General features: G+C 41.5%; 1 non-coding gene across 1 annotated transcript; it reads right to left on the bottom strand.

Moving 5' to 3' along the window:
- Window positions 1-395: 395 nt before the first annotated feature.
- Window positions 396-470, bottom strand: Trnas-cga. The gene has a single exon. It is a non-coding gene; the product is annotated as a tRNA-Ser (tRNA).
- Between the last annotated feature and the right edge of the window lie 12333 nt (window positions 471-12803).

Consider the following 12803-nt stretch of genomic DNA (forward strand, 5'->3'; position numbering starts at 1 on the left):
CACACACATTCACGCAACCACACGTCACATACGAATGACACTGTCTCTGGGCACTGAGAACTGGCTGCCTCAATCGCCAGACACAGTAGTCGTGCGTGTGAGTTGTTCATGCGTGAATGTGTATGCTTTTATACGTTAAAAGATGGTCTTTTGGGCGGCATCTCACATATATAGCAATCTTTTTGTTGTGCCTGTCTGCGACTTAATATTTGCTCTGAATGGTGAGTAGCGGTCTATCCTTTTCATAATATGGTCGATATTCCATCCTGGATTTTCCATTGTTTAATTATAATTTATATTTGTTGTCATCAAATTTGCTTTGTTCTTCAGAATGAGATTTTCACTCTGCAGCGGAGTGTGCGTTGATATGAAACTTCCTGGCAGATTAAAACTGTGTGCTCGACCGAGACTCGAACTCGGGACCTTTGCCTTTCGCGGGCAAGTGCTCTACCAACTGAGCTACCGAAGCACGACTCACGCCCGGTACTCACAGCTTTACTTCTGCCAGTACCTCGTCTCCTACCTTCCAAACTTTACAGAAGCTCTCCTGCGAACCTTGCAGAACTAGCACTCCTGAAAGAAAGGATATTGCGGAGACATGGCTTAGCCACAGCCTGGGGGATGTTTCCAGAATGAGATTTTCACTCTGCAGCGGAGTGTGCGCTGATATGAAACTTCCTGGCAGATTAAAACTGTGTGCCCGACCGAGACTCGAACCCGGGACCTTTGCCTTCCGCGGGCAAGTGCTCTACCAACTGAGCTACCGAAGCACGACACACGCCCGGTACTCACAGCCTTACTTCTGCCAGTATCTCGTCTCCTACATTCCAAACTTTACAGAAGCTCTCCTGCGAACCTTGAGTTCTGCAAGGTTCACAGGAGAGCGTCTGTAAAGTTTGGAATGTAGGAGACGAGATACTGGCAGAAGTAAGGCTGTGAGTACCGGGCGTGTGTCGTGCTTCGGTAGCTCAGTTGGTAGAGCACTTGCCCGCGGAAGGCAAAGGTCCCGGGTTCGAGTCTCGGTCGGGCACACAGTTTTAATCTGCCAGGAAGTTTCACCTTTCCCTTTGGATCTGCCAGGAAGTTTCACCTTTCCCTTTGCTGTTCGCTATTCCGAAAGTTTCTTTCGCTTTTGTTGTCGCCTCGCCGACACCACAATTCAATAGCAGTTGTCAGGCGCCACTGACACATGTCAAACGTTTTGGAGCGGTTCTTGGCTCCGCATTTGCCACGCAGTACACAGGAGAATGAGCACCCAGTTCTGTAGGACGGCCGCCGGCCCGCGTGCCACCTGCTGTCACGTGCGAGCTCCGCTGGAGTACGATACGCCACCCTACTCCAGCGCGAAACCCGACCCGGGCACGGGGCGCCGCGGTCGCTGTTCACTGCCAGAACCGGTCGCCTTTCCAAACGGCATTGCGGAAGGCCAGAATCCCGAGCGCGGGCATGTGCTGCACTCACAACAACCGGACCCGTTCTGCCGAGGGCCCAGATTTCCATCGGCGCTACGCAGGAGACAACAGGTGCCCAGCGATTCCTTAAATCACAGCAGGCAACGTCGAGGATAAGGTTAACCTTCACCTCTACACGGCCAAGGAGTCCCAGCTCATATTCGGAGGGTCATTCCCGCTCTATTCCTAAAGTTGCGCTACACATTGCTCAAGTTAGTAGGAGACCCTCAGATTTTGACGAGTTCGGCGTAACAGTCGGGAGGGGACTTGAAAACAGGATAATGGTTTCGTAAAAATCTTGGTCAAATATGAAGCGTGATCCGCTTCCGAACAATTTGAATCGTATTGACGCTTAAAAAAGATTGCTTTATTTTACATATCAGAACCTCTAGCTAATAGTTCCGAAAAATAGCACAAATAGCGATTTCAGTCCGTCGCAGATTTATCTGAGGAGTGACAACCATTGCCAACTGGGGTGGTATCCACGTTGTTAAAGCCTGCGTTCAGATCACACGTCAACTTCCGTGTTCGAATCACAGTTGTTGCAATATTTATACAGCGTCACATTAAATAAAGTACGTCTTATTCAGAACAAAGTGAAAAACGTGCCTACAAACTTTGAGGACAAGCGTTTAATGCTCTTTTCAGGCCCGATGTACACCGATACATGAAGCCTGGAAATTGCAAAAATACAATGAAACTAATAACTGGCAGTACAAAATCACCCTTCCCACTCTCCTCTGAATATAAATTTTAGTAGAAAGAATTATGAAAAGCGTCCACCACAAAGTTTATATAGACTCTTTACGAAGAGTATGCACGTTAAGGTAACCGAACAACAGGGATGGCACTTTGGAATGATATTAAATCGGAACAGTATGGTCACACAGGGCTCCGAAATCAGCTCCTCCTGAAGGGGCACATATCGTTGAATAGTATAGGTATGCAGACGCTATTTATTCAGATATAAAGGGCGAACTACAACTCCATCGACAAAAATTCGGAGGGTGTTTTGAGATATTTTCTGAATATTTTAGTGCAAGAGATCCGGGGTCTCCGGAGGCTCGTTACAGAGCAATGCATCTACATTTATCTTTTTATTTCTATTGCAATTAAAATATCTGCACAGTAGTGCCGAAGTCGACAGCGTGCGACGTGGGTCTTGTTTGCAACAACAAAAAAGTTATTTAATTTCCTTGCGGTGCTTACTGTTGATAAGAGTGAAGTCCACTTCACTCTTCGCCATAAAGCTGATCGGATGTGTGTAGGTGAACGTTAACAGTGACACACGACACTGCGGGTAGGTACACCGGTAACACTGAACAGTCCTCCGCAATATTGTCAGTAGAGTTCGGGGTAACCCTGTATAATATTCGCATGTATATGGATTTAAGAACTCTGTAATCGATCTATTGCATGATGCAGAACTTGAAGGGGCAATTTGAGTACCAGACGAACAGCTGACAAACATGCAAGCAATAACAGTTCCCCCGTACGCTGTGCGGCTGCCTTGATAATCCTTTACAAATTTTGTTCACCGAAATGGATAATTTGTTAAGAGATATATGCTGTCGCTGATCTTTCCTGCTCTGGGAAAATTACTGGGAAGCAATGATCAAGTTTACCACGAATAACCTGGTCGGCAGAATTAAAGCGAAAACGCAGGCAGTGACATTAATTAGAGAGGTACCACCCTCTCGCAAATACTCCAACTGAGGGACGAGCAAGTCCTCCGCAGAAGATATAGTCGGATATCCGTGTCAACGGTGTCAGTACTACTAAATCGCGATGTCCCTAGTACGTCGCTGGACATAACTTCCAATCCTCCAGATTAAGTTGACTCCTCCGCGGATTTATTAATATTTTCAAAGGATGTCAGTTTCTAATATGTCTCTTTAGGTAATAGCTGAGATAAATGACAAGGATTAGTCACGAAAAGCATCGTGGGCCAATATTATAAAACAAATTCAATCGGAAATACTCGGACATATGAAACACAAATTACTTAGTGATAATTTGTGCAAGGAATAAAATTCACTTATACACCATAAAATGATGAAACATCATACAGGTGATGAAGTGACCGAAGAGGAAAACAACGAATGGCTGTATTCGCAAACAAATGGAGTCAGATACAAATAATTATCCAGTCACAGTCTTCATTAACACTTGCACTCTTTACCTTAATCACTCCAGTCGAATGCTTTTATCGTTCATTCAAAAATTCCTCCGTCATCTATTTCGCCGATCGTCACGGCGTTAGTCATTCACCTAGATACGAATTAGCAATCGCCATAGCTTTAAATTGAAGCAAAAGACCTTGAAAAATGTCATATTATCGCTTTGAGCTGCTGGTAAAATACTTTATATACACTACCTGTTTCAGTCGTCTGATCATCATCGGGTCATAATAGTATTCACAGCATAGTTAGGTGAAATATAAAATCGTTATCAACAAGCGATAAAATCAAGAATTCTACAGCGTTATCATATCGCAACATAAATTACATCGTCAATCTACTAAAACTATGCTACACAGTGCACTCATTCATGTCAACGTCCGCAAATGACAGCTGCCGTCTCTGTACCTCACTAGAGAACACTGGAACACCAGTATTCACTTTTCTTTGATGGGTCACCTGATACTGTAATGCATAAAACAGCCGCTAAATGGTGGATGACTTTAGTTGTTGCATGCACTAAAAGCGGAGATCTCAAACTAGGCAGTAAGACCACGGGTACTGCCAACATACTGGACGTTGATAATCATGTTCCCTTCATTCTTTTGAGCAGTTCATATATTTTTATTATGTTTAGGAGACAAAGATAGCTATGTTATTCGTATTTACTATAAAATGGCTAAAATGATCACACATTATCTGTGGCAGGTTGCCTACCTAAAGGCTTCGAGGAGCAACAGAAATTTCAGTATTTCATTTAATTATTGACTGAAGTTAAAAATTTAAGAATCCGTCATAATCTAGTTTTTAATGGATATGATCTTACGTTAAACGTTTAACACAATAAGAAAAAAATTAAGTTAGGGACTACATATGTATCTTGAGGCAGCGAACTTACGGACCACAAATTGCTTAGACTGTATTGAACCAGTATTCGAGAATGAGAGTACTTAGCGACTTCCAACTAACTTTCCGCATAATTTAAACCTTTTTGAAACTTTTTCTCTTTGACATCCCCTTCCCCCCAAACGAACATACACAAAATAATGAAAGGATAAACGTCAGAATCGAGGGTAGAGGGATACTAGTATCATTTTTAATTCACTATTATAAAATAAATACAACATTGTAGGGCAATACTGCGACCCATTCTAGAACTCCAGAAGGCGCATTAATGTAAGAACAGCAATAAAAATAACTATGAAAACTCAGACAAAATGATCTCTTAACATAAATGTACTATGTCTCTTAAGATATCTGCGATATTGCTTTTAATCATTGCCTACTTTGCTTGTCGCTTGCCGGGCGGTGTAGCCGCGCGGTTTGAGGCACCTTGTCACAGTCCGCGCCGCCTACCCCCGCCGGAGGTTCAAGTTCTCCCTCGGGCATAGGTGTGTGTGTGTGTGTGTGTGTGTGTGTGTGTGTGTGTGTGTGTGTGTGTCGTCCTTAGCGTAAGTTAGTTTAAGTAGCGAGTAAGCTTAGGGAGCGATGACCTCAGCAGTTTGGTCCCATAAGACCTTACCACAAATTTCCAAATTTCCTTGTCGTTTCTCTTTCGGACAAGTGCCTCAAATGCTAGCGAGAAACAGCCTGCGAACGAAACGATACCTTCCCAAGAAACATATTGCTTTATCGCAGCAACTAAATCGTATGCAAATTAGTACAAAACAAGACGAACAACATGAAATTTTCTATCGAGACATAAACTGTTCAGGATAAATATACGAGGGTTGGAACTTTAATAGTGGCAATTATTTATTTACAGCTTGTACAAAATAGATACGTGTTTCAAAGTTTTACTGACCTTCAAAGTAGTCACCAGCATTGTGTATAACCCGTCGCCAGCGATTGGGAAGTCGTAGGACGTTCTTAGCAGTGCCAGTTGTTGACAGTTCGAGCGGCGCGGTCTGTTGCCCGACGAATTTGTAACAGTTCTGAAGCGAATGCCGTGAGGTGTTTCTTTCAGTTTAGAAATCGAGTTGAACTTACAAGGGCTTAAGTCGGGGGAGTGCAGTAGATGGTATAGTACTTAGCAGCCCCATCAGTCAAACAAATCAGTGACAGCTTGCACTGTAAGTGCTTGAAAATTGTCCTGCAAAATGATGGCAAGGTCCTATAGAAAGTGTCATCACTTCTGTCTCTATGCTGTTCATTTTTGGAACACAAACTACGACCAACTTAGAGACAGCAGTGATGACACTTTCTTCAGGACCTCACCATCATTTTGAAGGAAACACTTCACGGCATTCGCTTCAGAGCTGCTACAAATTCTTCGGGCAATAGACCACGCCGCTCGAACTGTCAACACAACTGGCACTGCTAAGAGTATCCTACGACTTCCACATCGCTGGTAACGGGTTATACACAATGCTGGTGACTACTTTGAAGGCCAGTAAAATTTTGAAACACGTATCTACTTTGTACGAGCTGTAAATAAATAATTGCCACTATTAAAGTTCCAACCCTCGTAATATCACAACACGATGAACAATCCAACAAAATTTTGGACACATTACGAGTGAAAATTGATGTTAAGGTTGTTTATGTCGAATAAATTATTTGAACGCAAACGTAGCCCACGGCCATGCACGTGGAACAACTGTTTAGCTATAACGAAAATTAAGTGCGACAATTGCTCTAAGACCCTCTCAGTATTCGAGGACTTATTACGTACATCCTACACATCAAAGATCATATTGGTGCTATGATCATACTACTATGCACGAAATTTTTGTTTACTGGACACCGTTAGTTCAACCCAAACATGAAGTCAGATGTCATTTATGAGAGAAAGAAATGACAACGCGCACACAACGCCAAACAATAGGCTCCGATTTATTAAAACGACGTAACTTCTAGCTAACTGTACTGGTGCGTGTTTTGCTTTATTTCTATTACTTGACAGCGCCCACTCAATTCCTAGTCAATCAATATTTTTGGACAAGTCTATCGGCAACAGCGGAATGCATTACGCCAGGCTCCGTAAATGCCGTGCTACACTGTCTTACGTCACGGCCTCAGACGCAGGGCGATAACGGCGCCTGTTAGCAAGGCTGTGATAGAAGTGAAAGTCACCAGTAGGGCCAGAAGGCGAAACCACAGCTGTCGCTCATCAGCGTGTTGGCCACGCTGTGCTCACGTAATTGCGCCTTCCAGCTATGTTGGTCAGAACGAGATCCTTGCACGCTGGGGATGGCTCTGAGACCAAAAGTATTTCACATAGCCCATTCAGTTGTCTACAAAGCTTTCTACAGCAAATATGATTCCCCCTTTTCCTACGAGTGATAACTAGGGTGAAATATAAGTATAGGGTTCCGCCAATTGCATGATCAGAATATTTACTTAAACATCTCGTAAATAACACGGTCATTACAGACGTAAGTCGGGCTATGTTATGGGGACAAAAACGGGTGACCTAAAGAAACTATCCAAGCATATACTGCTCTAAGAGATTTACTGAAACGACGAAAAACTTGATTCACGATGGGAGGAAATCGAAAAGTTACAACTGACCAACATTAACATTGCGCGAAAAAAAAAAAGACCTTCCAGTGAATGTATCTGATACGAGGTCAACTATACAACTGAGGACCACGAAGGAATTCTATTACCATGGAGGTAAAGTATGCATGACGGACGAAGCAAACACGCCATAACAAGCAGACCAGCACAAAGAAGACAAGCATCGATAGAACAAGTCTACTAGTATCGAACAAAAGCCTTAACTTGAGGAAGAAATTCCTGCGAATGTGTGTCTGGAATACACCGTTGAATGGAATTGAATCACGGACTGTGAGGAAAGCGGAACAGTGGAGAATTAATGCGTCTGAGGTATGGTGCTGTAGGACTTTCAAACTTTAATGTAGTGAAGAGAAATACACAGGTTCTCTGCAGAATCGTCGGACAAAGGAATATGTGGTAAACACTGGCTGGAAGAAGGGACTGGATGACAGGACGTTCTAAGAGTGAAGTGTCAAATCACAGAGAAAACGTCTCAACATTCATTATTAGAAGGTGCATGGCCTTTGTGCCAGGCAGTGCTGCCCTCATGATTTCAAAGTGCCATGCGTCAAAGTCTTGTTCCGCAAGATTTACACACATCTGAAGCTGTGAACCCACTCCAAATAGTTCCAATACACACGACTGATTTTAAAGATGCAGCTGAAACAATGTTGTCAATACAGGCAATGGATCTCCAGATGCAATTCGATCAACGTTTCTCACACATTAATATCAAATATCTATTCAAAATTCTTACTCTGAAACAAAAGAATGAAGAAAGTCACGTATTCAAAAGAGGAAAGCGTATGGCAGATGTCTGCTGTGCCGTACTTCATCTGAAAGCCCAACGTTGTTCATAAGATGCACAAAGAGAAAGACCTATTGACAATGTTTCCGTTTCTTCCTCAACAGCCCAGGGAGCTTACTGTAGATTTTGCAACATCTGACACCACGAATGGAGATGTGTGATAGACAGAAGTCTATATTGCGGGATTTTTTTTTTTGTGAATTGAAATCTGTTGTCTATTGCAAATAAAAAATGAAAAAGATACGAAAAATGGATTTGTTGACTACAATTCTACTATTTGCAATATTACTGCTGTGTTTCTGTACTTGTGTTATCACAAACAGAGGTTTGCCTCTATTACGACACTTGCAACCAGTCAGTTACCTGATATGGCACTTAGAATGTTCTTAATAAATTATAAATTTTGTAATTTGTCTCATTATTTTTATGCAGTGGTGGAGCGGGCAGCATCATTCTGTGGTATTACAATACATTCTCCATTTTTTTTCATACAAATATGTTGTGTACAGAAAGAGAGACATTGTTTTCTGATTCTCCTGACAACTCTAAGATTTTGACTTCCACTCTTCAAATGTTGAGACATCAGGCAATAATTTCATGGTACTGCAGGGAACCGTAGACAAGGTTGGAGTCTATCCAGCAAATAATTGAAGATATTGAGTATAAAAAGAGAGAAAACAAGCAGAGGGGAGGAAATCGTAGAGGAACGCAACAAACCAACTCATAAGCTTAAACCATTTTTAGGAGGCGCCTGTTCCTTATTCTTCGGCAGACAGCTGGTTCACTGATAATATTACATGTCGTCGGCAGGAATGGCTGGCATTCTTCCCCCATTGCTCGTGGCGGACTGACATTATGACCTAGGCCCTTTCCTTGATCATTATTGGCGTGATCTCCTACCTGACAATTCACATAAACTCTGCCCATGAGCTCGATTTCACCACGAGCAATAGAGGATAATTCTTTGAGAAAGCCAGCCACTCCTGAAGCGAAACGTCTAATAATTATCAGTCAAGTAGCTGTTGACCTAAGAACCCGAGACAGCTGCCTCCTGATATCAGACAATTAGTGGCCGCGGATGTCTCAGTGATTAAAAAGGAAACAGAGTAAAGAAAAGGAGGTTAATCAATTTGTGACTAGTAATTACTATAATATTTTAAAAGAGAATAAACTGTATATCAGGACTTCAAAATATTACATATACTTACTTGTTCAAGAAATTAATTATCACACTTTTCACAAATTAAAACGCAATAAAAATATTTGTGCAACAGTACCATTTATAAATATGTGGAGAGGGGTACGGTTATAGTGTATTTATCTTTCGTCTTCCCTGTCCATACACTTTTACTGTCTAGATGTAGCGAGCGTTCAGACGTAACGAACAGCAAAACACTTATATTAGGTAAGGTATTACTGACGGCGTGCTCATGTTTTTGATACAAATTTGCAGAAAAACTTTTTTTTTTAACAATGAAGGTGTTATTTCAGTAACAGCTACATGTTGAGCCTATCGCTGGCGCTTCAGTTGTGACAATGCTTGTTGTAGTACTGTTCAGATCCCCATTCACGTTCAAATTACGTGACTAGTATCCGTCAGCTGTCCTCAAGAATTTTGTTAAAATAACAACAGATTGTAGCTCTACTAGCGTATCAGCATCCGCTGTAGGGGGTAAATGTAATTATTCCGATAATAAATTACTTCACATTGATAGAAAAAACCGTGAAAACAAGTTCGCACTACCTGCATTACTATTACAATAGTTGATGTTTCTCTATTAATGTCATCAGAAGGCTCGATTCTACTCCCTGAACATCAGGAATAGTCGATGCCAGTCTCTGTGCTCCGATTAACGGCAGTGCGGTGCGAGACAGGGATGGCGGTTATCACTGAAACAATCGGTTTTCGGTTATATTGGTTTTTACACGCCGGTTTAACTTGCCTGTTAAAATCGCTCAAAATAACAGGTTTCTGAAATAATCGAATTTCGGTTTCTTATTCATGTTATCACTTATAATAAACGTAGAAATCGAACAAATATTGGAACATTTTTTCCTCAGTTTCTAGATGCGTACAATCAAATTGTTAAGATTAAACAGACAAATTAAAAAAAAAGTAAAAATAAAAAACTGAGTTCGGCTACCGTTCACTATTTTTCTCGAAAAGTGATAAGTGGCTCAATGCTACAAACAAAAGAAAAATCACCAGCGTTCTCCTATTGATTCTAAGTTTTTGAAACTCTGCTCTAAAAGCGTGTTTTGTGGGATCATACCACTATTTGGACATTACGAATAATCAGTGCTAAAGGGGTGAAAACTGAGGTTGAAGAACAATGTTTTTCCTGTTAATTTTGCCCTTTTTCATCGGCTACAAGCACGTTTATGTAAACAAAGGCAGCAGATCAGCTATTTCCTAATTTTACTTTATACTTCGAATTAATTGTTGTTAAGTTTTTACTTTATTACTATTGCCGTAATTTCCTACTCCTTTATTATTTCATAGAAATTTCAGACAATTTTTTAATCTTTTAAAACAAATGAAGTATTTATTGCTACGTCACTTCGTAAAAATATTTCCATACTATATTTGGTGTCATTCTGCAGTACAACAGATGACCGGCGATGACAGCGAGAAACCATAATACAGACCATGTAGGGGGAAGTGTTGTACACTGCAAGTTAAGCTACCACATGCGGCAACTAGAACATTATTGTCTCAGCAATGCCGTAGCAGTTCCTCCGTCATGTGTTTGTTGGCCGTTTCTTTCGGCATTGTTATTAAAACAGACCGATTGCTTTTCCCATTTTCTGTAATTACGCAATATTTCAAACCAATGTAAATTTTACGAATTATAATTATTTCCCCATCCCTACTGCGAGGCCTGGGACTTGGCGGCGCGAGTGCAAAGCCGCAGGATCAGCTGGTGTGACGCAAGCGAGCTCCGGATCAATACTCAGTACCACCTGCTGCACACATCCGCTGCCCGTTACACCGTGTCTCCGGCCTGATGACCGTGCACCGACATCTCCCAGGGCAGCTGCCCCTAAACCAGTGGTTCCCAAACCGGGGGTAACTACCGCCTGCGGGAGAAGATGAAATTTTGTGAGGAGTAAAAACTAGGCGATTCGATTCTGTTTCTGTCACGAAGCTAATTTATTTTCAAAAAACCATTAATACTATTACAATTTTGTAAGATTCTAGTAATTATTATTATTTAATTTGTCAATAATTAATTTTTCCAGTTAGTAACATTAATGCGGTGGAGACTACGGTTTCCTCACGTAGTCCACCCACAACACACATATGTTGCGCGTTGTAGCGTACATCCTGACGTTAAAAGTGAGACGTACACAAATCGAATCCTAAATAGCTCAAGAAAATGTCTTCTCCAAGTTGTAGATAGTACGTGCAGTAGTCCAGAAATTCGAAACATTAAATGAATTAATTGACAGCACTAAACAGTAGTAACTACATAAGGGCTACTATACTGCTGTACACATTATTATTATTATTAATGCTATTAGTGGCTGTGGTCAGACAAAGTAATAACAGCCTGAAGTCTTCCAGCTACTGCCAGTTCATAGTAAGGTGTGCAGTACTCTAGTGATTTACGAACAGTATGCTTCGTCCACACATTTTAACTTGGTTGATTTTATATGGGTTTGCAGCATGCAGGTCAAGCAAGTTTCCAATGCAGGGGAAGTATGTTTTGTAATAAGTGTCTATCCTCACTGTGGAAAGTTAGCTTTCTTATCTGAAAAGGATATTATCATTGTAAAAAGAAAAATATTCCAAGAAAATTCTTTCATTCTACGCTTTACTTAGGTGCTATAGTTGGTGATAATGTGGCGGAGGGGGAGGGAGCGCGGGATTACTGGCTAATGTCTAATTGCACTCAGGGGTAATGGTCTAAGAAAGGTTAGAAACCACTGCCCTAAACGATACACAATTGGCAGTCTTCAACTCCTCTTTCGTAACTCGTAAGCAACCAGTCAGTTCGCGGCGGAGGGCTATCATTTCAATTAGCTTTCCTTTGATCGTAACGCGAGGGCTCTTGTTTTTACGTGATAACTGAGTCCGTGTTTTGAAACTGCATGTTAGTTAGCGATTCTATGCACGACTGTTTCCACAATATGTGTTTGTAATTTAACTTTCAACACTGACAATACTTCACTGTATGAAAAAGCAAAGCCACCCGGGGTGGCCGAGCAGTTCTAGGCGCTACAGTCTGGAACCGCGCGACCGCTACGGTCACAGGTTCGAATCCTCCCTCGGGCATGGATGTGTGTGATGTCCTTAGGTTAGTTAGGTTTAAGTAGTTCTAAGTTCTAGGTGACTGATGACCTCAGACGTTGAGTCCCATAGTGCTCAGAGCCATTTGAACCATTTTTTGATACGAAAATATTGCTTCCTCTAATCTGATCAAGCTTAGTAAACAACAGAGGCGTTCAAACAAAACCTGAGTGACGTCACTATACGGCAGACAGAAAACATTAGAAAATCGATTCTCTATATTTAACTAGTAGTTATTTTATTTTTCAATGTTTGAAGTATAAGGTCACGGGTAGCACCAAACTTAAGGGCTGTAACGTTTCTGATGAAATACTCCTCGACAGCCCCAACTTCTTTCGAATTCTGAACACATACACAAGACTTTGTCCAACCGTCACAGTTTTACCTGTAAAGAGTAGTTCGCTTTCTCGAGAATAGTTTTTGTATTTCCATTACACTTAGTGTGTCCATAGATGTTTAGCCATTGTTTTATCCACGAAACCTACTTTCAGCATTCATTTAGTAGATGTAGTAGTGAAATAATCATCAGATTTTCGATCCTGACAGTAGGCGTTATCTCAGATTTATTG

The sequence above is a fragment of the Schistocerca piceifrons genome, chromosome 1, assembly GCF_021461385.2.
Source record: "Schistocerca piceifrons isolate TAMUIC-IGC-003096 chromosome 1, iqSchPice1.1, whole genome shotgun sequence".
NCBI lineage: Eukaryota > Metazoa > Arthropoda > Insecta > Orthoptera > Acrididae > Schistocerca > Schistocerca piceifrons.